This window comes from Hypanus sabinus, chromosome 18, assembly GCF_030144855.1.
Source record: "Hypanus sabinus isolate sHypSab1 chromosome 18, sHypSab1.hap1, whole genome shotgun sequence".
NCBI lineage: Eukaryota > Metazoa > Chordata > Chondrichthyes > Myliobatiformes > Dasyatidae > Hypanus > Hypanus sabinus.
Genome location: NC_082723.1, coordinates 30,298,974 through 30,325,890, shown reverse-complemented (window position 1 = coordinate 30,325,890; position 26,917 = coordinate 30,298,974). Strand labels below are relative to the sequence as shown.

The 26,917-nt window shown below is 52.1% G+C and overlaps 1 long non-coding RNA gene across 2 annotated transcripts in view; it reads left to right on the top strand.

Annotated features, from left to right (window-relative positions):
• The first annotated feature begins 238 nt into the window (after window positions 1-238).
• The window catches only part of LOC132407447 (uncharacterized), a 69,914-nt gene continuing 43,235 nt past the window's right edge, over window positions 239-26,917 (top strand). The window contains exons 1-3 of one of the 2 annotated variants that reach the window (XR_009516478.1): window positions 254-501; window positions 869-1,043; window positions 1,711-2,852. This is a non-coding gene — a long non-coding RNA (uncharacterized LOC132407447). Of the gene's footprint in view, window positions 502-868; window positions 1,044-1,710; window positions 2,853-26,917 lie in introns of those variants that run through there. The other variant, XR_009516479.1, reaches the window with a different exon arrangement.

Here is a 26,917-nt window from a genome sequence, read left to right as displayed (position 1 = left end):
ATTATCTTTTGAAGGAGATTGCTTAAATTTAAGAGACTGGTGGAAGAAAACCTGGGAGCCCAGGTAGGATAATAAAATGAAAATAATTCTCTGACCTTTAAGAACTTTAGAAACAAGTAAGAGATCTGTAAAATCAGTACTAAAAGCCACGAGGAGCCAATGCACCTTGACTCCCAAGGAATGCTGTTTTCCCCGACTGTTTTCACGGTAGTCACCTCTGGTTGAATGACAATTAAACTTTAACTTGAATGAGGAACAAGGCAACAAAGGCCTGTGCTTGATTTACAACTCTGGCAGAGTGTGAAATTATTTCTGTAGAAGTCCAAACCTGCTGCCTCAACTGTCTTCAGATGTGCTGACTAATGCATAACCGTACACTCCGTGTTAAAGGCATTGGTTGATGCGGGTACATTTAAAAGACATTTCGACAGGGACAAGGAGAGGAAGAGTTTGGAGGGAAATGGGACCAGCTCGGCTGGGAATCCTGTCGGCTTGGACCAGGTGGGCCAAAGGATCTTTTACCATGCTCTCTAACTCAGCTCTGACCTGCGGCCCCAAGAGGCAGTTTGCATGTGATAGCGGCCACACCCAGCTACACTGCACGTGTCGCCTGTCACCGTTGAATGCAACGGACAGCCGCTTTTTTAGTTTGAGATACAGCACTGTAACGAGCACGTCCAGCCCCTTGCCATCCATGCGACCAATTAACCTATTTCGTCTCGAGTCTGGGAGGAAACCAGAGCACCCAGAGGAAACCCTCATGGTCACGGGGAGAGTCACTACAGACAGCAGTGGGAATTGAACCCGGGTTGTTGGCACTGTGAAACATATGCTAACTGTTCTCCCTCAATCTTTTTAATTATTTCAGATGGTGACGAGAGGGCGTACAGGAGCAAGATATGCCAGTGGTATCACAGCAACAACCTCGCTCTCAACGCCACCAAGACCAAAGAACCGATTGCGGACTTCAGAAAGGGCAAGTCAGGGAAACACACACCCACCCTCGGAGGGATCAGAAGTGGAAAGAGCAGAGGCTATTTCAGGTTGGTGGGTGTCAACATCTCTATGGATCTAACCTGGCCCCAACTTATCAATGCAGCTACAAAGAAGGCACAACAGCAGCTATATTTCATTCGGAGTTTAAGGAGATTTTGTATGTCACCAAAAACATTTGAAAATTTCTACAGATGTACAGTAGCATCACAATCTGGTACGAGGTGGGGGGGGGGTAGCTGCACAGGACTGGAGTGAACTGCGAAGAGTTATAAACTCAATCAGTTCCATCATGGGCACTAACCTCCACAGATCCAGGACATCTTCAAGGAGTGATGCCTCAAAGAGGCGGTGTCAGTCATTAAAGACCCCATCACTCAGGTCATGCTCTTTTCTCATTGCTACAGTCAGTGAGGGGGTACAGTACAGGAGCCTGCAGACACACACTCAGTGATTCAGGAATGATTTCTTCCCCTCTGCCATCTAATTTCTGAATGGACATTGAACCCATGAACACTATCTCATTACTATTTTACTTCTATTTTTGCATAATTTATTTAACTATTTTATATATATATATTTACTTCCTGTAACTCAGTTTTTTTCCCTCTGTTATTATGCTTTGCATTGTTTTGCTGCGGCAAAGTCACCGAATTTCTCGACGTGTGCCAGTGACATTAAACCTGAATCTGATTCTGATATATTTTATTTATTCAGAGATCCAGCACGGAACAAACCCTTCCAGCCCAGTAATCCCAACCTTATCGCAGGACAATTTACAGTGACCAATTAACCTAGTAACCGGTACGTCTTTGGACTGTGGGAGGAAACCGGAGCACCCGGAGGAAACCCATGTGTTCACAGGGAGGAAGCACAGACTCCTTACAGAGGACGCAGGGACTGAACTCCAACTCCCGCAACCCAAGCTGTAATATCGTCACACCAACTGCTACGCTTCAGCGAAGGAAATTGTTTTAAGTGCAGATAAGGGGCAAAAGTCAGGGCTAATCAGGACTGCCTTTCTGCGAGGTACATGGACAGATTACGTCTGGGTGACGACCTTCAGGGTGGAACTGAGACAAAATTTCGGAACTTTACTTCAGAATCGGTCAGAAGCAGGTTCAGTATCACTGAAATCCGTTGTTTTGTGTCAGCAGTGGAATGCAATCCATAATAATAAACCGCTATAAACTACAATAAGAAAGATATATTAAAAATTAAATTAAGTAGTGGAAAAAGAGAGGGAAAAATTAGAGAGGCAGTATTCATGGGTTCATTGTCCATTCAAAAACCTGATAGCAGAGGGGAAGAAGCTGTTCCCAAAACATTGAGTGCGTATCTTCAGGCTCCTGTACCTGCCCCTTGATGATGGCAATGAGAAGAGGGTATGTCCTGGGTCATGCGAGTCCTTAATGACAAATGACACCTTCGTGAGGCATCGCCTTTTGAAGGTGCCCTCGGTGCTGGGGAGCCTGGTGCCCATGATGGAGCTGGCTGAGTTTACAACTTTCCGCAGCTTTTTCCGATCCCGTGCGGTGGCCCCTCCGCACCAGACAGTGATGCCACCGGTTAGAATTTCAGACTTTCAGCCCCGACAACGGGCAGGAGGAGAGTGCAGTATTTTAAATGTTCACACATCGCATCAATCATGAATATGCAATAATTTGTTTGTGCTTATCAGGCAACAGTCATACCGAGATGGTTTGTTTATGTAATGTGATTAATCTAATTACCTTGGCTGCTAGGGGTAATTAACTAATTTGCATGTATAATGTACAGCTAAGTAGACAATTAATATGTTTTCCATGTTAAAGAATCAAAAAGCCAATATTCATAAAGATACAATTAAAATTTTTGATCATCTTATTAATTAACATAATTTCACATGTAGATTAACTATAATTAATTGGATTCCTCTGATTCCAGTCATTCTATTTTTACCATTCTTAAATGCAACTTGAAAACTCTCAGAGAGCAATGAAAGTGGGGAGGGAAATAGTGCCTGCTTCCCTCCGGACCGGCATTTTTATGGTGACGCACTCGTCCTTTCTTGGATACTCCAGAAAGAGAATCGGGTTGGTTATCTTGGACATATGTCATGGAAGTAGTTGTTTTGGCAGCAGCACAGTGCAAGTCACAAAAATTACTATAAGTTACAACAAGAGATAGTATAAAAGAGGAACAGTGGGGTTGTTCAAAGTTCACGGATCACTCAAAAACCTGACCACAGAGGGGAAGAAGCTGTTCCTAAAATATTGAGTATGTGTCTTTAGGCTCCTGTACCTCCTCCTCGATGGTAGCAATGGGAAGAGGACATGTCCTAGGAGGTGAGGGTCTAAATAATGAATGCCTGCCACCTATTATCTGGGACATTCCCTCTTCTCATCAACGGGAAGGTACAGGAGACTGAGACCTGATGAAAGGTCTCAGCCCGGAGCGTCAACTGGACTCTTTCCCATAGATGTTGCCTGGCCTGCTGAGATGCCCCAGCGTTCTGTGTGCTCTGCTTGGATTTCCTGCATCTGAGATTTTCTCCTGTGTGTGATTGGACTACCTCGTTATTCCTTTCTTTCGCACCTTTTCTTTATTTTGACAATTTATAATCACTTTATGTCTCGCACCATACTGCTGCTGTAAAACAACACATTTCATGTCAAATGAATCCGTAATAATAATCAGACAGAGGTTTATACAATTATGAGAGGCAGTACCTTTTTCCCAGGATTGAAATCTCTAATACCAGAGGGAATGCATTTAAGGTGAGAGGGATAATTTCAAAGGAGATGTGACGGGCAAGTTTTTTACACAGGGAGTGATGGGTGCCGGGGTGGTGCGAGAGGCAGATACATTAGGGACCTTTAAGAAGCATTTAGACAGGCACATGAATGTGAGAAAAATGGAAAGATATGGACATTATAGACAATAGACAATAGGAGCAGAAGTAGACCATTCGGCCCTTCGAGCCTGCACCGCCATTCTGAGATCATGGCTGATCATCTACTATCAATACCCAGTTCCTGCCTGGTCCCCATATCCCTTGATTCCCCTATCCCTATCCTTCTTGAAAGCATCCAGAGAATTAGCCTCCACTACCTTCCAAGGCAGTGCATTTCAGACCCCCACAACTCTCTGGGAGAAGAAGTTTTTCCTTAACTCTGTCCTAAATGACCTACCCCTTCTTCTCAAACCATGCCCTCTGGTACTGGACTCTCCCAGCATCTGGAATATATTTCCTGCCTCTATCTTGTCCAATCCCTTAATAATCTTTTATGTTGCAATCAGATCCCCTCTCAATCTCCTTAATTCCAGCGTGTACAAGCCCAGTCTCTCTAACCTCTCTGCTTAAGACAGTCTGGACATCCCAGGAATTAACCACTTCCTCTACAGCCAGGATGTCCTTCCTTAACCCTGCAGACCAAAACTGTACACAATACTCCAGGTGTGGTCTCACCGGGGCCCTGTACAAATGCAACAGGATTTCCTTGCTCTTGTACTCAATTCCCTTTGTTATAAAGGCCAAAATTCCATTAGCCTTCTTCACTGCCTGCTGCACTTGCTCATTCACCTTCAGTGACTGATGAACAAGGACTCCTAGATCTCTTTGTATTTCTCCCTTACCTAACTCTACACCGTTCAGATAATAATCTGCCTTCCTATTCTTACTCCCAAAGTGGATAACCTCACACATATTCACATTAAACGTCATCTACCAAATATCTGCCCACTCACCCAGCCTATCCAAGTCACCCTGAATTCTCCTAACATCCTCATCACATTGTGTGACATTGTGGAGGCAGAACTAATTCGTATAGTTGCCCATTTGATTACTGATTTAATTGGTTCAACACAACATTAGTGGGCTGAAGGGCCTGTATCTGTGCTGTACTGGTCCATGTTCTATGACTTTGACACTGATCTAAGCAGCATTCCTTCAAAATAAGAGGCATCAGTTTAAGATGAAGATGAGTACAATTCCATCTCTCCCAGGGCCATGATCCTCCAGGATTTTCCACACCAGACACTCCACGTTCATTAACAATGCTCTGCAGGCCACCATAGGCTTAAGGGCCAGGAGGCCTAATTCTATATGGACACAAGAGATAGCAGACAGTGTAATCTGGAGCAACAAATAAATTATTGGAGGAATTCAAAGGGTCAAACAGCGTCTGTGTGTCACCTTCCAAACTGACCGGACACGTCCATCCGTGTGTCACCTTCAAAACTGACCGGATACGTCCATCCGTGTGTCACCTTCCAAACTGACCGGACACGTCCATCCGTGAGTCACCTTCCAAACTGACCGGACACGTCCATCCGAGTGTCACCTTCCAAACTGACCGAACACGTCCATCCGTGAGTCACCTTCCAAACATACCGGATATGTCCATCCGTGTGTCAACTTCCAAACTGACCGGACACGTCCATCTGTGTGTCACCTTCCAAAGTGATCGGATACATCCATCCGTGAGTCACCTTCCAAACTGACCGGACACGTCCATCCGTGTGTCAACTTCCAAACTGACCGGACACGTCCATCCGTGTGTCACCTTCCAAACTGACCGGACACATCCATCCGTGTGTCAACTTCCAAACTGACCGGATACATCCATCTGTGTGTCACCTTCCAAACTGACCGGACACATCCATCCGTGTGTCACCTTCCAAACTGACCGGATACATCCATCCGTGTGTCACCTTCCAAACTGACCGGAAACGTCCATCCGTGTGTCACCGTCCAAACTGACCGGACACATCCATCTGTGTGTCACCTTCCAAACTGACCGGACACGTCCATCCGTGAGTCACCTTCCAAACTGACCGGACACGTCCATCCGAGTGTCACCTTCCAAACTGACCGAACACGTCCATTCGTGAGTCACCTTCCAAACATACTGGATATGTCCATCCGTGTGTCAACTTCCAAACTGACCGGACACGTCCATCTGTGTGTCACCTTCCAAAGTGATCGGACACGTCCATCCGTGTGTCAACTTCCAAACTGACCGGACACGTCCATCCGTGTGTCACCTTCCAAACTGACCAGACACATCCATCCGTGTGTCACCTTCCAAACTGACCGGATATGTCCATCTGTGTGTCACCTTCCAAACTGACCGGACACATCCATCCGTGTGTCACCTTCCAAACTGACCGGACACATCCATCCGTGTGTCACCTTCCAAACTGACCGGACACATCCATCCGTGTGTCACCTTCCAAACTGACCAGAAACGTCCATCCGTGTGTCACCGTCCAAACTGACCGGACACATCCATCCGTGTGTCACCTTCCAAACTGACCGGAAACGTCCATCCGTGTGTCACCTTCCAAACTGACCGGAAACGTCCATCCGTGTGTCACCTTCCAAACTGACCGGACACATCCATCCGTGTGTCACCTTCCAAACTGATCGGACAAGTCCATTCATGTGTCACCTTCCAAACTGACCGGACACGTCCATCCGTGTGTCACCTTCCAAATTGATCGGACACGTCCATCCGTGTGTCTCCTTCCAAACTGACCGGATATGTCCATCTGTCTGTCACCTTCCCAAATGACCGGACACGTCCATCTGTATGTCACCTAACAAACTGACTGGAAAAGTCCATCCGTGTGTCACCTTCCAAATTCATCGGACACATCCATCCGTGTGTCACCTTCCAAACTGACCGGACACGTCCATCCGTGTGTCACCTTCCAAACTGACCAGATACATCCATCTGTGTGTCACCTTCCAAACTGACCGGACACGTCCATCTGTGTGTCACCTTCCAAACTGACCGGACACGTCCATCCGTGTGTCACCTTCCAAACTGACTGGACACGTCCATCCGTGTGTCACCTTCCAAACTGACCGGACACGTCCATCCGTGTGTCACCTTCCAAACTGACTGGACACGTCCATCTGTGTGTCACCTTCCAAACTGACCGGACACGTCCATCCGTGTGTCACCTTCCAAACTGACTGGACACGTCCATCCGTGTGTCACCTTCCAAACTGACCGGACACATCCATCTGTGTGTCACCTTCCAAACTGACCGGACACGTCCATCCGTGTGTCACCTTCCAAACTGACCGGAAAAGTCCATCTGTGTGTCACCTTCCAAACTGACTGGACACGTCCATCCGTGAGTCACCTTCCAAACTGACAGGACACGTCCATCCGTGAGTCACCTTCCAAACTGACCGGACACGTCCATCCGTGTGTCACCTTCCAAACTGACCGGAAAAGTCCATCTGTGTGTCACCTTCCAAACTGACCAGACACGTCCATCCGTGTGTCACCTTCCAAACTGACCGGAAAAGTCCATCTGTGTGTCACCTTCCAAACTGACTGGACACGTCCATCCGTGAGTCACCTTCCAAACTGACCGGACACGTCCATCCGTGTGTCTCCTTCCAAACTGACCGGACACGTCCATCCGTGTGTCACCTTCCAAACTGACCGGAGACGTCCATCTGTGTGTCTCCTTCCAAACTGACCGGACACGTCCATCCGTGTGTCACCTTCCAAACTGACCGGACACGTCCATCCGTGTGTCACCTTCCAAACTGACCTGACACGTCCATCCCTGTGTCACCTTCCAAACTGACCGGACACGTCCATCCGTGTGTCGCCTTCCAAACAGAACGGACACATCCATCCGTGTGTCACCTTCCAAATTGACCGGACACGTCCATCCGTGTGTCACCATCCAAACTGACCGGACACGTCCATCCGTGAGTCACCGTCCAAACTGACCGGACACGTCCATCCGTGTGTCACCTTCCAAACTGACCGGACACGTCCATCCGTGTGTCACCTTCCAAATTGACCGGATACATCCATCTGTGTGTCACCTTCCAAACTGACCGGACATGTCCATCCGTGTGTCACCGTCCAAACTGACCGGACACGTCCATCCGTGTGTCACCTTCCAAACTGACCGGATACATCCATCTGTGTGTCACCTTCCAAACTGACCGGACACGTCCATCCGTGTGTCACCTTCCAAACTGACCGGATACATCCATCTGTGTGTCACCTTCCAAACTGACCGGACACGTCCATCCGTGAGTCACCTTCCAAACTGACCGGACACGTCCATCCGTGAGTCACCTTCCAAACTGACCGGACACGTCCATCCGTGTGTCACCTTCCAAACTGACCGGACACGTCCATCCGTGAGTCACCTTCCAAACTGACCGGACACGTCCATCCGTGAGTCACCTTCCAAACTGACCGGACACGTCCATCCGTGTGTCACCTTCCAAACTGACCGGACACGTCCATCCGTGTGTCACCTTCCAAACTGAACAGATACGTCCTTCCGTGTGTCGCCTTCCAAACTGACTGGACATGTCCATCCGTGTATCACCTTCCAAACTGACTGGACATGTCCATCCGTGTGTCACCTTCCAAACTGACCGGACACATCCATCCGTGTGTCACCTTCCAAGCTGACCGGAAACGTCCATCCGTGCGTCACCTTCCAAACTGACCGGACACGTCCATCCGTGTGTCTCCTTCCAAACTGACCGGACACGTCCATCCGAGTGTCACCTTCCAAACTGACCGGACACATCCATCCGTGTGTCACCTTCCAAACTGACCGGACACATCCATCTGTGTGTCACCTTCCAAACTCACCGGACATGTCCATCCGTGTGTCACCTTCCAAACTGACCGGACACGTCCATCTGTGTGTCACCTTCCAAACTGACTGGACACGTCCATCCGTGTGTCTCCATCCAAACTGACCGGACACGTCCATCCGTGTGTCACCTTCCAAACTGACCGGATAGATCCATCCGTGTGTCACCTTCCAAACTGACCGGACACATCCATCCGTGTGTCACCTTCCAAACTGACCGGATAGATCCATCCGTGTGTCACCTTCCAAACTAACCGGATAGATCCATCCGTGTGTCACCTTCCAAACTGACCGGACTAATCCATCCGTGTGTCACCTTCCAAACTGACCGGATAGATCCATCCGTGTGTCACCTTCCAAACTGACCGGACACATCCATCCGTGTGTCACCTTCCAAACTGACCAAATAGATCCATCCGTGTGTCACCTTCGAAACTGACCGGACACATCCATCCGTGTGTCACCTTCGAAACTGACCGGACACATCCATCCGTGTGTCACCTTCGAAACTGACCGGACACATCCATCCGTGTGTCACCTTCCAAACTGACCCTACACATCCATCCGTGTGTCACCTTCCAAACTGACCGGACACGTCCATCCGTGTGTCACCTTCCAAACTGACTGGACACATCCATCCGTGAGTCACCTTCCAAACTGACCGGACACGTCCATCCGTGTGTCTCCTTCCAAACTGACCGGACACGTCCATCCGTGTGTCACCTTCCAAACTGACCGGACACGTCCATCTGTGAGTCTCCTTCCAAACTGACCGGACACGTCCATCCGTGTATCACCTTCCAAACTGACCGGACACGTCCATCCGTGTGTCACCTTCCAAACTGACCTGACACGTCCATCCCTGTGTCACCTTCCAAACTGACCGGACACGTCCATCCGTGTGTCGCCTTCCAAACAGAACGGACACATCCATCCGTGTGTCACCTTCCAAATTGACCGGACACGTCCATCCGTGTGTCACCATCCAAACTGACCGGACACGTCCATCCGTGAGTCACCGTCCAAACTGACCGGACACGTCCATCCGTGTGTCACCTTCCAAACTGACCGGACACGTCCATCCGTGTGTCACCTTCCAAATTGACCGGATACATCCATCTGTGTGTCACCTTCCAAACTGACCGGACATGTCCATCCGTGTGTCACCGTCCAAACTGACCGGACACGTCCATCCGTGTGTCACCTTCCAAACTGACCGGATACATCCATCTGTGTGTCACCTTCCAAACTGACCGGACACGTCCATCCGTGTGTCACCTTCCAAACTGACCGGATACATCCATCTGTGTGTCACCTTCCAAACTGACCGGACACGTCCATCCGTGAGTCACCTTCCAAACTGACCGGACACGTCCATCCGTGAGTCACCTTCCAAACTGACCGGACACGTCCATCCGTGTGTCACCTTCCAAACTGACCGGACACGTCCATCCGTGAGTCACCTTCCAAACTGACCGGACACGTCCATCCGTGAGTCACCTTCCAAACTGACCGGACACGTCCATCCGTGTGTCACCTTCCAAACTGACCGGACACATCCATCCGTGTGTCACCTTCCAAACTGAACAGATACGTCCTTCCGTGTGTCGCCTTCCAAACTGACTGGACATGTCCATCCGTGTGTCACCTTCCAAACTGACTGGACATGTCCATCCGTGTGTCACCTTCCAAACTGACCGGACACATCCATCCGTGTGTCACCTTCCAAGCTGACCGGAAACGTCCATCCGTGCGTCACCTTCCAAACTGACCGGACACATCCATCCGTGTGTCTCCTTCCAAACTGACCGGACACGTCCATCCGAGTGTCACCTTCCAAACTGACCGGACACATCCATCCGTGTGTCACCTTCCAAACTGACCGGACACATCCATCTGTGTGTCACCTTCCAAACTCACCGGACATGTCCATCCGTGTGTCACCTTCCAAACTGACCGGACACGTCCATCTGTGTGTCACCTTCCAAACTGACCGGACACGTCCATCCGTGTGTCACCTTCCAAACTGACTGGACACGTCCATCCGTGTGTCTCCATCCAAACTGACCGGACACGTCCATCCGTGTGTCACCTTCCAAACTGACCGGATAGATCCATCCGTGTGTCACCTTCCAAACTGACCGGACACATCCATCCGTGTGTCACCTTCCAAACTGACCGGATAGATCCATCCGTGTGTCACCTTCCAAACTAACCGGATAGATCCATCCGTGTGTCACCTTCCAAACTGACCGGACTAATCCATCCGTGTGTCACCTTCCAAACTGACCGGATAGATCCATCCGTGTGTCACCTTCCAAACTGACCGGACACATCCATCCGTGTGTCACCTTCCAAACTGACCAAATAGATCCATCCGTGTGTCACCTTCGAAACTGACCGGACACATCCATCCGTGTGTCACCTTCGAAACTGACCGGACACATCCATCCGTGTGTCACCTTCGAAACTGACCGGACACATCCATCCGTGTGTCACCTTCCAAACTGACCCTACACATCCATCCGTGTGTCACCTTCCAAACTGACCGGACACGTCCATCCGTGTGTCACCTTCCAAACTGACCGGACACGTCCATCCGTGTGTCACCTTCCAAACTGACCGGACATGTCCATCCGTGTGTCACCTTCCAAACTGACTGGACACGTCCATCCGTGTGTCTCCATCCAAACTGACCGGACACGTCCATCCGTGTGTCACCTTCCAAACTGACCGGACACGTCCATCCGTGTGTCTCCTTCCAAACTGACCGGACACATCCATCCGTGTGTCACCTTCCAAACTGACCGGACACGTCCATCCGTGTGTCACCTTCCAAACTGACCGGACACGTCCATCCGTTTGTCACCTTCCAAACTGACCGGACACGTCCATCCTTGTGTAACCTTCCAAACTGACCTGACACGTCCATCCGTGTGTCACCTTCCAAACTGACCGGACACGTCCATCCGTGTGTCACCTTCCAAACTGACCGGACACGTCCATCCGTGTGTCACCTTCCAAACTGACCGGAAAAGTCCATCCGTGTGTCACCTTCCAAACTGACCGGACACGTCCATCCGTGTGTCACCTTCCAAACTGACCGGACAAGTCCATCCGTGTGTCACCTTCCAAACTGACCTGACACGTCCATCCGTGTGTCACCTTCCAAACTGACCGGACACGTCCATCCGTGTGTCACCTTCCAAACTGACCGGACACGTCCATCAGTGTGGCACCTTCCAAACTGACCGGACACGTCCATCCGTGAGTCTCCTTCCAAACTGACCGGACACGTCCATCCGTGTGTCACCTTCCAAACTGACCGGACACGTCCATCCGTGTGTCTCCTTCCAAACTGACCGGACAAGTCCATCCGTGTGTCTCCTTCCAAACTGACCGGACACGTCCATCCGTGTGTCACCTTCCAAACTGACCGGACACGTCCATCCATGTGTCACCTTCCAAACTGACCGGATACGTCCATCCGTGTGTCACCTTCCAAACTGACCGGATACATCCATCCGAGTGTCACCTTCCAAACTGACCGGATACGTCCATCCGTGAGTCACCTTCCAAACTGACCGGACACATCCATCCATGTGTCACCTTCCAAACTGACCGGACACATCCATCCGTGTGTCACCTTCCAAACTGACCGGACACATCTATCCGTGTGTCACCTTCCAAACTGACCGGACACATCCATCCGTGTGTCACCTTCCAAACTGACCGGACACATCCATCCGTGTGTCACCTTCCAAACTGACCGGACACGTCCATCCGTGTGACACCTTCCAAACTGACCGGACACATCCATCCGTGTGTCACCTTCCAAACTGACCGGATACATCCATCCGTGTGTCACCTTCCAAACTGACCGGACACATCCATCCGTGTGTCACCTTCCAAACTGACCGGATAGATCCATCCGTGTGTCACCTTCCAAACTGACCGGACACATCCATCCGTGTGTCACCTTCCAAACTGACCGGACACGTCCATCCGTGTGTCACCTTCCAAACTGACCGGACACATCCATCCGTGTGTCACCTTCCAAACTGACCGGACACGTCCATCCGTGTGTCACCTTCGAAACTGACCGGACACATCCATCCGTGTGTCACCTTCGAAACTGACCGGACACATCCATCCGTGTGTCACCTTCCAAACTGACCCTACACATCCATCCGAGTGTCACCTTCCAAACTGACCGGACACGTCCATCCGTGTGTCACCTTCCAAACTGACCAGACACGTCCATCCGTGTGTCACCTTCCAAACTGACCGGATACATCCATCCGTGTGTCACCTTCCAAACTGACCGGACACGTCCACCCATGTGTCACCTTCCAAGCTGACCGGAAACGTCCATCCGTGCGTCACCTTCCAAACTGACCGGACACGTCCATCCGTGTGTCTCCTTCCAAACTGACCGGACACGTCCATCCGAGTGTCACCTTCCAAACTGACCGGACACATCCATCCGTGTGTCACCTTCCAAACTGACCGGACACATCCATCTGTGTGTCACCTTCCAAACTCACCGGACATGTCCATCCGTGTGTCACCTTCCAAACTGACCGGACACGTCCATCTGTGTGTCACCTTCCAAACTGACCGGACACGTCCATCCGTGTGTCACCTTCCAAACTGACTGGACACGTCCATCCGTGTGTCTCCATCCAAACTGACCGGACACGTCCATCCGTGTGTCACCTTCCAAACTGACCGGATAGATCCATCCGTGTGTCACCTTCCAAACTGACCGGACACGTCCATCCGTGTGTCACCTTCCAAACTGACCGGACACGTCCATCTGTGAGTCTCCTTCCAAACTGACCGGACACGTCCATCCGTGTATCACCTTCCAAACTGACCGGACACGTCCATCCGTGTGTCACCTTCCAAACTGACCTGACACGTCCATCCCTGTGTCACCTTCCAAACTGACCGGACACGTCCATCCGTGTGTCGCCTTCCAAACAGAACGGACACATCCATCCGTGTGTCACCTTCCAAATTGACCGGACACGTCCATCCGTGTGTCACCATCCAAACTGACCGGACACGTCCATCCGTGAGTCACCGTCCAAACTGACCGGACACGTCCATCCGTGTGTCACCTTCCAAACTGACCGGACACGTCCATCCGTGTGTCACCTTCCAAATTGACCGGATACATCCATCTGTGTGTCACCTTCCAAACTGACCGGACATGTCCATCCGTGTGTCACCGTCCAAACTGACCGGACACGTCCATCCGTGTGTCACCTTCCAAACTGACCGGATACATCCATCTGTGTGTCACCTTCCAAACTGACCGGACACGTCCATCCGTGTGTCACCTTCCAAACTGACCGGATACATCCATCTGTGTGTCACCTTCCAAACTGACCGGACACGTCCATCCGTGAGTCACCTTCCAAACTGACCGGACACGTCCATCCGTGAGTCACCTTCCAAACTGACCGGACACGTCCATCCGTGTGTCACCTTCCAAACTGACCGGACACGTCCATCCGTGAGTCACCTTCCAAACTGACCGGACACGTCCATCCGTGAGTCACCTTCCAAACTGACCGGACACGTCCATCCGTGTGTCACCTTCCAAACTGACCGGACACATCCATCCGTGTGTCACCTTCCAAACTGAACAGATACGTCCTTCCGTGTGTCGCCTTCCAAACTGACTGGACATGTCCATCCGTGTGTCACCTTCCAAACTGACTGGACATGTCCATCCGTGTGTCACCTTCCAAACTGACCGGACACATCCATCCGTGTGTCACCTTCCAAGCTGACCGGAAACGTCCATCCGTGCGTCACCTTCCAAACTGACCGGACACATCCATCCGTGTGTCTCCTTCCAAACTGACCGGACACGTCCATCCGAGTGTCACCTTCCAAACTGACCGGACACATCCATCCGTGTGTCACCTTCCAAACTGACCGGACACATCCATCTGTGTGTCACCTTCCAAACTCACCGGACATGTCCATCCGTGTGTCACCTTCCAAACTGACCGGACACGTCCATCTGTGTGTCACCTTCCAAACTGACCGGACACGTCCATCCGTGTGTCACCTTCCAAACTGACTGGACACGTCCATCCGTGTGTCTCCATCCAAACTGACCGGACACGTCCATCCGTGTGTCACCTTCCAAACTGACCGGATAGATCCATCCGTGTGTCACCTTCCAAACTGACCGGACACATCCATCCGTGTGTCACCTTCCAAACTGACCGGATAGATCCATCCGTGTGTCACCTTCCAAACTAACCGGATAGATCCATCCGTGTGTCACCTTCCAAACTGACCGGACTAATCCATCCGTGTGTCACCTTCCAAACTGACCGGATAGATCCATCCGTGTGTCACCTTCCAAACTGACCGGACACATCCATCCGTGTGTCACCTTCCAAACTGACCAAATAGATCCATCCGTGTGTCACCTTCGAAACTGACCGGACACATCCATCCGTGTGTCACCTTCGAAACTGACCGGACACATCCATCCGTGTGTCACCTTCGAAACTGACCGGACACATCCATCCGTGTGTCACCTTCCAAACTGACCCTACACATCCATCCGTGTGTCACCTTCCAAACTGACCGGACACGTCCATCCGTGTGTCACCTTCCAAACTGACCGGACACGTCCATCCGTGTGTCACCTTCCAAACTGACCGGACATGTCCATCCGTGTGTCACCTTCCAAACTGACTGGACACGTCCATCCGTGTGTCTCCATCCAAACTGACCGGACACGTCCATCCGTGTGTCACCTTCCAAACTGACCGGACACGTCCATCCGTGTGTCTCCTTCCAAACTGACCGGACACATCCATCCGTGTGTCACCTTCCAAACTGACCGGACACGTCCATCCGTGTGTCACCTTCCAAACTGACCGGACACGTCCATCCGTTTGTCACCTTCCAAACTGACCGGACACGTCCATCCTTGTGTAACCTTCCAAACTGACCTGACACGTCCATCCGTGTGTCACCTTCCAAACTGACCGGACACGTCCATCCGTGTGTCACCTTCCAAACTGACCGGACACGTCCATCCGTGTGTCACCTTCCAAACTGACCGGAAAAGTCCATCCGTGTGTCACCTTCCAAACTGACCGGACACGTCCATCCGTGTGTCACCTTCCAAACTGACCGGACAAGTCCATCCGTGTGTCACCTTCCAAACTGACCTGACACGTCCATCCGTGTGTCACCTTCCAAACTGACCGGACACGTCCATCCGTGTGTCACCTTCCAAACTGACCGGACACGTCCATCAGTGTGGCACCTTCCAAACTGACCGGACACGTCCATCCGTGTGTCTCCTTCCAAACTGACCGGACACGTCCATCCGTGTGTCACCTTCCAAACTGACCGGACACGTCCATCCGTGTGTCTCCTTCCAAACTGACCGGACAAGTCCATCCGTGTGTCTCCTTCCAAACTGACCGGACACGTCCATCCGTGTGTCACCTTCCAAACTGACCGGACACGTCCATCCATGTGTCACCTTCCAAACTGACCGGATACGTCCATCCGTGTGTCACCTTCCAAACTGACCGGATACATCCATCCGAGTGTCACCTTCCAAACTGACCGGATACGTCCATCCGTGAGTCACCTTCCAAACTGACCGGACACATCCATCCATGTGTCACCTTCCAAACTGACCGGACACATCCATCCGTGTGTCACCTTCCAAACTGACCGGACACATCTATCCGTGTGTCACCTTCCAAACTGACCGGACACATCCATCCGTGTGTCACCTTCCAAACTGACCGGACACATCCATCCGTGTGTCACCTTCCAAACTGACCGGACACGTCCATCCGTGTGACACCTTCCAAACTGACCGGACACATCCATCCGTGTGTCACCTTCCAAACTGACCGGATACATCCATCCGTGTGTCACCTTCCAAACTGACCGGACACATCCATCCGTGTGTCACCTTCCAAACTGACCGGATAGATCCATCCGTGTGTCACCTTCCAAACTGACCGGACACATCCATCCGTGTGTCACCTTCCAAACTGACCGGACACGTCCATCCGTGTGTCACCTTCCAAACTGACCGGACACATCCATCCGTGTGTCACCTTCCAAACTGACCGGACACGTCCATCCGTGTGTCACCTTCGAAACTGACCGGACACATCCATCCGTGTGTCACCTTCGAAACTGACCGGACACATCCATCCGTGTGTCACCTTCCAAACTGACCCTACACATCCATCCGAGTGTCACCTTCCAAACTGACCGGACACGTCCATCCGTGTGTCACCTTCCAAACTGACCAGACACGTCCATCCGTGTGTCACCTTCCAAACTGACCGGATACATCCATCCGTGTGTCACCTTCCAAACTGACCGGACACGTCCACCCATGTGTCACCTTCCAAGCTGACCGGAAACGTCCATCCGTGCGTCACCTTCCAAACTGACCGGACACGTCCATCCGTGTGTCTCCTTCCAAACTGACCGGACACGTCCATCCGAGTGTCACCTTCCAAACTGACCGGACACATCCATCCGTGTGTCACCTTCCAAACTGACCGGACACATCCATCTGTGTGTCACCTTCCAAACTCACCGGACATGTCCATCCGTGTGTCACCTTCCAAACTGACCGGACACGTCCATCTGTGTGTCACCTTCCAAACTGACCGGACACGTCCATCCGTGTGTCACCTTCCAAACTGACTGGACACGTCCATCCGTGTGTCTCCATCCAAACTGACCGGACACGTCCATCCGTGTGTCACCTTCCAAACTGACCGGATAGATCCATCCGTGTGTCACCTTCCAAACTGACCGGACACATCCATCCGTGTGTCACCTTCCAAACTGACCGGATAGATCCATCCGTGTGTCACCTTCCAAACTAACCGGATAGATCTATCCGTGTGTCACCTTCCAAACTGACCGGACTAATCCATCCGTGTGTCACCTTCCAAACTGACCGGATAGATCCATCCGTGTGTCACCTTCCAAACTGACCGGACACATCCATCCGTGTGTCACCTTCCAAACTGACCAAATAGATCCATCCGTGTGTCACCTTCGAAACTGACCGGACACATCCATCCGTGTGTCACCTTCGAAACTGACCGGACACATCCATCCGTGTGTCACCTTCCAAACTGACCCTACACATCCATCCGTGTGTCACCTTCTAAACTGACTGGACACGTCCATCCGTGTGTCTCCATCCAAACTGACCGGACACGTCCATCCGTGTGTCACCTTCCAAACTGACTGGACACGTCCATCCGTGTGTCTCCATCCAAACTGACCGGACACGTCCATCCGTGTGTCACCTTCCAAACTGACCGGATAGATCCATCCGTGTGTCACCTTCCAAACTGACCGGACACATCCATCCGTGTGTCACCTTCCAAACTGACCGGATAGATCCATCCGTGTGTCACCTTCCAAACTAACCGGATAGATCCATCCGTGTGTCACCTTCCAAACTGACCGGACTAATCCATCCGTGTGTCACCTTCCAAACTGACCGGATAGATCCATCCGTGTGTCACCTTCCAAACTGACCGGACACATCCATCCGTGTGTCACCTTCCAAACTGACCAAATAGATCCATCCGTGTGTCACCTTCGAAACTGACCGGACACATCCATCCGTGTGTCACCTTCGAAACTGACCGGACACATCCATCCGTGTGTCACCTTCGAAACTGACCGGACACATCCATCCGTGTGTCACCTTCCAAACTGACCCTACACATCCATCCGTGTGTCACCTTCCAAACTGACCGGACACGTCCATCCGTGTGTCACCTTCCAAACTGACCGGACACGTCCATCCGTGTGTCACCTTCCAAACTGACCGGACATGTCCATCCGTGTGTCACCTTCCAAACTGACTGGACACGTCCATCCGTGTGTCTCCATCCAAACTGACCGGACACGTCCATCCGTGTGTCACCTTCCAAACTGACCGGACACGTCCATCCGTGTGTCTCCTTCCAAACTGACCGGACACATCCATCCGTGTGTCACCTTCCAAACTGACCGGACACGTCCATCCGTGTGTCACCTTCCAAACTGACCGGACACGTCCATCCGTTTGTCACCTTCCAAACTGACCGGACACGTCCATCCTTGTGTAACCTTCCAAACTGACCTGACACGTCCATCCGTGTGTCACCTTCCAAACTGACCGGACACGTCCATCCGTGTGTCACCTTCCAAACTGACCGGACACGTCCATCCGTGTGTCACCTTCCAAACTGACCGGAAAAGTCCATCCGTGTGTCACCTTCCAAACTGACCGGACACGTCCATCCGTGTGTCACCTTCCAAACTGACCGGACAAGTCCATCCGTGTGTCACCTTCCAAACTGACCTGACACGTCCATCCGTGTGTCACCTTCCAAACTGACCGGACACGTCCATCCGTGTGTCACCTTCCAAACTGACCGGACACGTCATCAGTGTGGCACCTTCCAAACTGACCGGACACGTCCATCCGTGTGTCTCCTTCCAAACTGACCGGACACGTCCATCCGTGTGTCACCTCCAAACTGACCGGACACGTCCATCCCGTGTGTCTCCTTCCAAACTGACCGGGACAAGTCCATCCGTGTGTCTCCTTCCAAACTGACCGGACACGTCCATCCGTGTGTCACCTTCCAAACTGACCGGACACGTCCATCCATGTGTCACCTTCCAAACTGACCGGATACGTCCATCCGTGTGTCACCTTCCAAACTGACCGGATACATCCATCCGAGTGTCACCTTCCAAACTGACCGGATACGTCCATCCGTGAGTCACCTTCCAAACTGACCGGACACATCCATCCATGTGTCACCTTCCAAACTGACCGGACACATCCATCCGTGTGTCACCTTCCAAACTGACCGGACACATCTATCCGTGTGTCACCTTCCAAACTGACCGGACACATCCATCCGTGTGTCACCTTCCAAACTGACCGGACACATCCATCCGTGTGTCACCTTCCAAACTGACCGGACACGTCCATCCGTGTGACACCTTCCAAACTGACCGGACACATCCATCCGTGTGTCACCTTCCAAACTGACCGGATACATCCATCCGTGTGTCACCTTCCAAACTGACCGGACACATCCATCCGTGTGTCACCTTCCAAACTGACCGGATAGATCCATCCGTGTGTCACCTTCCAAACTGACCGGACACATCCATCCGTGTGTCACCTTCCAAACTGACCGGACACGTCCATCCGTGTGTCACCTTCCAAACTGACCGGACACATCCATCCGTGTGTCACCTTCCAAACTGACCGGACACGTCCATCCGTGTGTCACCTTCGAAACTGACCGGACACATCCATCCGTGTGTCACCTTCGAAACTGACCGGACACATCCATCCGTGTGTCACCTTCCAAACTGACCCTACACATCCATCCGAGTGTCACCTTCCAAACTGACCGGACACGTCCATCCGTGTGTCACCTTCCAAACTGACCAGACACGTCCATCCGTGTGTCACCTTCCAAACTGACCGGATACATCCATCCGTGTGTCACCTTCCAAACTGACCGGACACGTCCACCCATGTGTCACCTTCCAAGCTGACCGGAAACGTCCATCCGTGCGTCACCTTCCAAACTGACCGGACACGTCCATCCGTGTGTCTCCTTCCAAACTGACCGGACACGTCCATCCGAGTGTCACCTTCCAAACTGACCGGACACATCCATCCGTGTGTCACCTTCCAAACTGACCGGACACATCCATCTGTGTGTCACCTTCCAAACTCACCGGACATGTCCATCCGTGTGTCACCTTCCAAACTGACCGGACACGTCCATCTGTGTGTCACCTTCCAAACTGACCGGACACGTCCATCCGTGTGTCACCTTCCAAACTGACTGGACACGTCCATCCGTGTGTCTCCATCCAAACTGACCGGACACGTCCATCCGTGTGTCACCTTCCAAACTGACCGGATAGATCCATCCGTGTGTCACCTTCCAAACTGACCGGACACATCCATCCGTGTGTCACCTTCCAAACTGACCGGATAGATCCATCCGTGTGTCACCTTCCAAACTAACCGGATAGATCTATCCGTGTGTCACCTTCCAAACTGACCGGACTAATCCATCCGTGTGTCACCTTCCAAACTGACCGGGATAGATCCATCCGTGTGTCACCTTCCAAACTGACCGGACACATCCATCCGTGTGTCACCTTCCAAACTGACCAAATAGATCCATCCGTGTGTCACCTTCGAAACTGACCGGACACATCCATCCGTGTGTCACCTTCGAAACTGACCGGACACATCCATCCGTGTGTCACCTTCCAAACTGACCCTACACATCCATCCGTGTGTCACCTTCTAAACTGACCGGACACGTCCATCCGTGTGTCACCTTCCAAACTGACCGGACACGTCCATCCGTGTGTCACCTTCCAAACTGACCGGACACGTCCATCCGTGTGTCACCTTCCAAACTGACCGGACACGTCCATCCGTGTGTCTCCATCCAAACTGACCGGACACGTCCATCCGTGTGTCACCTTCCAAACTGACCGGACACGTCCATTCGTGTGTCTCCTTCCAAACTGACCGGACACGTCCATCCGTGTGTCACCTTCCAAACTGACCGGACACGTCCATCCGTTTGTCACCTTCCAAACTGACCGGACACGTCCATCCTTGTGTAACCTTCCAAACTGACCTGACACGTCCATCCGTGTGTCACCTTCCAAACTGACCGGACACGTCCATCCGTGTGTCACCTTCCAAACTGACCGGACACGTCCATCCGTGTGTCACCTTCCAAACTGACCGGACACGTCCATCCGTGTGTCTCCTTCCAAACTGACCGGACACGTCCATCCGTGTGTCACCTTCCAAACTGACCGGACACGTCCATCCGTTTGTCACCTTCCAAACTGACCGGACACGTCCATCCTTGTGTAACCTTCCAAACTGACCTGACACGTCCATCCGTGTGTCACCTTCCAAACTGACCGGACACGTCCATCCGTGTGTCACCTTCCAAACTGACCGGACACGTCCATCCGTGTGTCACCTTCCAAACTGACCGGACACGTCCATCCGTGTGTCACCTTCCAAACTGACTGGACACGTCCATCCGTGTGTCTCCATCCAAACTGACCGGACACGTCCATCCGTGTGTCACCTTCCAAACTGACCGGACACGTCCATCCGTGTGTCACCTTCCAAACTGACCGGACACGTCCATCCGTGTGTCACCTTCCAAACTGACCGGACACGTCCATCCGTGTGTCACCTTCCAAACTGACCGGAAAAGTCCATCCGTGTGTCACCTTCCAAACTGACCGGACACGTCCATCCGTGTGTCACCTTCCAAACTGACCGGACAAGTCCATCCGTGTGTCACCTTCCAAACTGACCTGACACGTCCATCCGTGTGTCACCTTCCAAACTGACCGGACACGTCCATCCGTGTGTCACTTTCCAAACTGACCGGACACGTCCATCCGGGTGGCACCTTCCAAACTGACCGGACATGTCCATTCCGTGTGTCTCCTTCCAAACTGACCGGACACGTCCATCCGTGTGTCACCTTCCAAAATGACCGGACACGTCCATGCCGTGTGTCTCCTTCCAAAACTGACCGGACAAGTCCATCCGTGTGTCTCCTTCCAAACTGACCGGACACGTCCATCCGTGTGTCACCTTCCAAACTGACCGGACACGTCCATCCGTGTGTCACCTTCCAAACTGACCGGATTACGTCCATTCCGTGTGTCACCTTCCAAACTGACCGGATACGTCCATCCGAGTGTCACCTTCCAAACTGACCGGATACGTCCATCCGTGAGTCACCTTCCAAACTGACCGGACACATCCATCCATGTCTCACCTTCCAAACTGACCGGACACAGCCATCCGTGTGTCACCTTCCAAACTGACCGGACACATCTATCCGTGTGTCACCTTCCAAACTGACCGGACACATCCATCCGTGTGTCACCTTCCAAACTGACCGGACACATCCATCCGTGTGTCACCTTCCAACTGACCGGACACGTCCATCCGTGTGTCACCTTCCAAACTGACCGTACACTTCCATCCGTGTGTCACCTTCCAAACTGACCGGATACATCCATCCGTGTGTCACCTTCCAAACTGACCGGACATATCCATCCGTGTGTCACCTTCCAAACTGACCGGATAGATCCATCCGTGTGTCACCTTCCAAACTGACCGGACACATCCATCCGTGTGTCACCTTCCAAACTGACCGGACACGTCCATCCGTGTGTCACCTTCCAAACTGACCGGACACATCCATCCGTGTGTCACCTTCCAAACTGACCGGATAGATCCATGGGTGTGTCACCTTCCAAACTGACCGGACACATCCATCCGTGTGTCACCTTCCAAACTGACCGGATAGATCCATCCGTGTGTCACCTTCCAAACTGACCGGACACATCCATCCGTGTGTCACCTTCCAAACTGACCGGATAGATCCATCCGTGTGTCACCTTCCAAACTAACCGGATAGATCCATCCGTGTGTCACCTTCCAAACTGACCAGGACTAATCCATCCGTGTGTCACCTTCCAAACTGACCGGATAGATCCATCCGTGTGTCACCTTCCAAACTGACCGGGACACATCCATCCGTGTGTCACCTTCCAAACTGACCAAATAGATCCATCCGTGTGTCACCTTCGAAACTGACCGGACACATCCATCCGTGTGTCACCTTCGAAACTGACCGGACACATCCATCCGTGTGTCACCTTCCAAACTGACCCTACACATCCATCCGTGTGTCACCTTCCAAACTGACCGGACACGTCCATCCGTGTGTCACCTTCCAAACTGACCAGACACGTCCATCCGTGTGTCACCTTCCAAACTGACCGGATACATCCATCCGTGTGTCACCTTCCAAACTGACCGGACACGTCCACCCATGTGTCACCTTCCAAACTGACCGGACACGTCCATCCGTGTGTCACCTTCAAAATGACCGGACACGTCCATCCGTGTGTCACCTTCCAAACTGACCGGACACGTCCATCCGTGTGTAACCTTCCAAACTGACCGGATACATCCATCCGAGTGTCCACCTTCCAAACTGACCGGACACGTCCTTCCGTGTGTCACCTTCCAAACTGACCGGACACATCTATCCGTGTGTCACCTTCCAAACTGACTGGACACATCCATCCGTGTGTCACCTTCCAAACTGACCGGACACATCCATCCGTGTGTCACCTTCCAAACTGACCGATAGATCCATCCGTGTGTCACCTTCCAAACTGACCGGACACATCCATCCGTGTGTCTCCTTCCAAACTGACCGGACACGTCCATCCGTGTGTCACCTTCCAAACTGACCAGACACGTCCATCCGTGTGTCAACTTCCAAACTGACCGGACACGTCCATCCGTGTGTCACCTTCCAAACTGACCGGACACATCCATCCGTGTGTCAACTTCCAAACTGACCGGACACGTCCATCCGTGTGTCAACTTCCAAACTGACCGGACACGTCCATCCGTGTGTCACCTTCCAAACTGACCGACTCGACCATCCGTGTGTCTCCTTCCAAACTGACCGGAAACGTCCATCCGTGAGTCACCTTCCAAACTGACCGGACACGTCCATCCGTGTGTCACCTTCCAAACTGACTGGATACATCCATCCGTGTGTCTCCTTCCAAACTGACCGGACACGTCCATCCGTGTGTCACCTTCCAAACTGACCAGACACGTCCATCCGTGAGTCACCTTCCAAACTGACCGGATACGTCCATCCCGTGAGTCACCTTCCAAACTGACCGGACATGTCCATCCGTGTGTCACCTTCCAAACTGACCGGATACATCCATCCGTGAGTCACCTTCCAAACTGACCGGACACGTCCATCCGTGTGTCACCTTCCAAACTGACCGGACACGTCCATCCGTGAGTCACCTTCCAAACTGACCGGATACGTCCATCCGTGAGTCACCTTCCAAACTGACCGGACACGTCCATCGTCGTGTGTCACCTTCCAAACTGACTGGATACATCCATCCGTGTGTATCCTTCCAAACTGACCGGACACGTCCATCTGTGTGTCACCTTCCAAACTGACCGGACACGTCCATCCGTGTGTAACCTTCCAAACTGATCAGACACGTCCATCCGCGCGTCACCTTCCAAACTGACCGAACAAGTCCATCCGTGAGTCACCTTCCAAACATACCGATATGTCCATCCCTGTGTCACCTCCAAACTCACCGGACACGTCCGTCCGTGTGTCCCGTTCCAAACTGACCGACACGTCCATCCGTGTGTCACCTTCCAAACTGACCGGATACATCCATCCGTGTGTCACCTTCCAAACTGACCGGATACATCCATCCGAGTGTCACCTTCCAAACTGACCGGATACGTCCATCCGTGAGTCACCTTCCAAACTGACCGGACACATCCATCATGTGTCACCTTCCAAACTGACCGGACACATCCATCCGTGTGTCACCTTCCAAACTGACCGGACACATCCATCCGTGTGTCACCTTCCAAACTGACCGGACACATCCATCCGTGTGTCACCTTCCAAACTGACCGGACACATCCATCCGTGTGTCACCTTCCAAACTGACCGGACACGTCCATCCGTGTGTCACCTTCCAAACTGACCGGACACATCCATCCGTGTGTCACCTTCCAAACTGACCGGATAGATCCATCCGTGTGTCACCTTCCAAACTGACCGGACACATCCATCCGTGTGTCACCTTCCAACTGACCGGATAGATCCATCCGTGTGTCACCTTCAAACTGACCGGACACATCCATCCGTGTGTCACCTTCCAAACTGACCGGACACGTCCATCCGTGTGTCACCTTCCAACTGACCGGACACGTCCATCCGTGTGTCACCTTCCAAACTGACGGACACATCCATCCGTGTGTCACCTCCAAACTGACCGATAGATCCATCCGTGTGTCACCTTCCAAACTGACCGGACACATCCATCCGTGTGTCACCTTCCAAACTGACCGGATAGATCCATCCGTGTGTCACCTTCCAAACTGACCGGACACATCCATCCGTGTGTCACCTTCCAAACTGACCGGATAGATCCATCTGTGTGTCACCTTCGAAACTGACCGGACACATCCATCCGTGTGTCACCGTCCAAACTGACCGGACACATCCATCCGTGTGTCACCTTCCAAACTGACCGGACACGTCCATCAGTGTGTCACCTTCCAACTGACCGGACACGTCCATCCGTGTGTCACCTTCCAAGCTGACCAGACACGTCCATCCGTGTGTCACCTTCCAAACTGACCGGACACGTCCATCCGTGTGTCACCTTCCAAACTGACCGGACACGTCCATCCGTGTGTCACCTTCCAAACTGACTGGACACGTCCAAACGTGTGTCACCTTCCAAACTGACCGGACACATCCATCCGTGTGTCACCTTCCAAACTGACCGGACACATCCATCCGTGTGTCACCTTCCAAACTGACCGGGACACGTCCATCCGTGTGTCACCTTCCAAACTGACCGGACACGTCATCCGTGGGTCACCTTCCAAACTGACCGGATACATCCATCCGAGTGTCACCTTCCAAACTGACCGGACACGTCCTTCCGTGTGTCACCTTCCAAACTGACCGGACACATCTATCCGTGTGTCACCTTCCAAACTGACTGGACACATCCATCCGTGTGTCACCTTCCAAACTGACCGGACACATCCATCCATGTGTCACCTTCCAAACTGACCGGATAGATCCATCCGTGTGTCACCTTCCAAACTGACCGGGCACATCCATCCGTGGTCTCCTTCCAACTGACCGGACACGTCCATCCGTGTGTCACCTTCAAACTGACCGGATACATCCATCTGTGTGTCACCTTCCAAACTGACCGGAGACGTCCATCCGTGTGTCACCTTCCAAACTGACCGGATACATCCATCTGTGTGAGTCACCTTCCAAACTGACCGACACGTCCATCCGTGAGTCACCTTCCAAACTGACCGGACACGTCCATCCGTGAGTCACCTTCCAAACTGACCGGACACGTCCATCCGTGTGTCACCTTCCAAACTGACCGGACACGTCCATCCGTGAGTCACCTTCCAAACTGACGGACACGTCATCCGGAGTCACCTTCAAACTGACCGGACACGTCCATCTGTGTGTCACCTCCAAACTGAACAGATACGTCCTTCCGTGTGTCGCCTTCCAAACTGACTGGACATGTCCATCCGTGTGTCACC